Source organism: Halyomorpha halys, unplaced genomic scaffold (assembly GCF_000696795.3).
Source record: "Halyomorpha halys isolate HHAL.00 unplaced genomic scaffold, Hhal_1.1 Scaffold187.1, whole genome shotgun sequence".
Taxonomy (NCBI): Eukaryota; Metazoa; Arthropoda; class Insecta; order Hemiptera; family Pentatomidae; genus Halyomorpha; species Halyomorpha halys.
Window position 1 is genome coordinate 695251 of NW_027113649.1, and position 657 is coordinate 695907.

Below are 657 nucleotides of genomic sequence, written 5' to 3' on the forward strand. Positions count from 1 at the left end.
ATACATATATAGGGAGATGGTCAGGGTTGCGGTCAAAGGAGAAACAAAATAGTTTACAACTATTTATTTTCCGACATTTTGCCCCACTGTACAGGGCTTCATCAGGGCTAAAAAGATACAATAAGATACAATGATAAGAATAAAAATACAAAGATAAGATGCAATGATAAGAATAAAAATAAGTAACAATGGCAAGAGTAAAATTTTTTATAAAAATACGTAAAATATACAGTTAAAAAAAAAGTACAGGAGATGTACATAAAATAAAAACAATATGGGAAGGAAAAAAAAAAAAAAAGAGATTAAATAAACGTCATAAAAGAATAATTATAAATAAATAAGTAATAATAAAGATATAAAAAGATAATAAATGAGCAAAGAACAAGTCCACCTTCCTGTTCCAAGCACATGGTTGAACAGGAGGCAACAATGAAGCGGAAGCGTGGAGGAGTGGGGAGGAGGTAGCCAGCCAGCCGTTTAATGGCTATGTTTCTATTTCAATTTCAAATACGTCGCGTATACAGGAACTTTTTTTCCTTCTCTATATTGTTTTTGTTTTATTTACATCTCCTGTACTTTTTTTTAACTGTATATTTTACGTATTTTTATAAAAATCTTTACTCTTGCCATTGTTACTTATTTTTATTCTTATCATTG

At 29.5% G+C, this 657-nt stretch overlaps 1 protein-coding gene across 2 annotated transcripts in view; it reads left to right on the forward strand.

Moving 5' to 3' along the window:
• The window catches only part of LOC106679260 (erythroid differentiation-related factor 1), a 72229-nt gene that overhangs the window by 29529 nt on the left and 42043 nt on the right, over positions 1-657 (forward strand). The window lies entirely within an intron of this gene.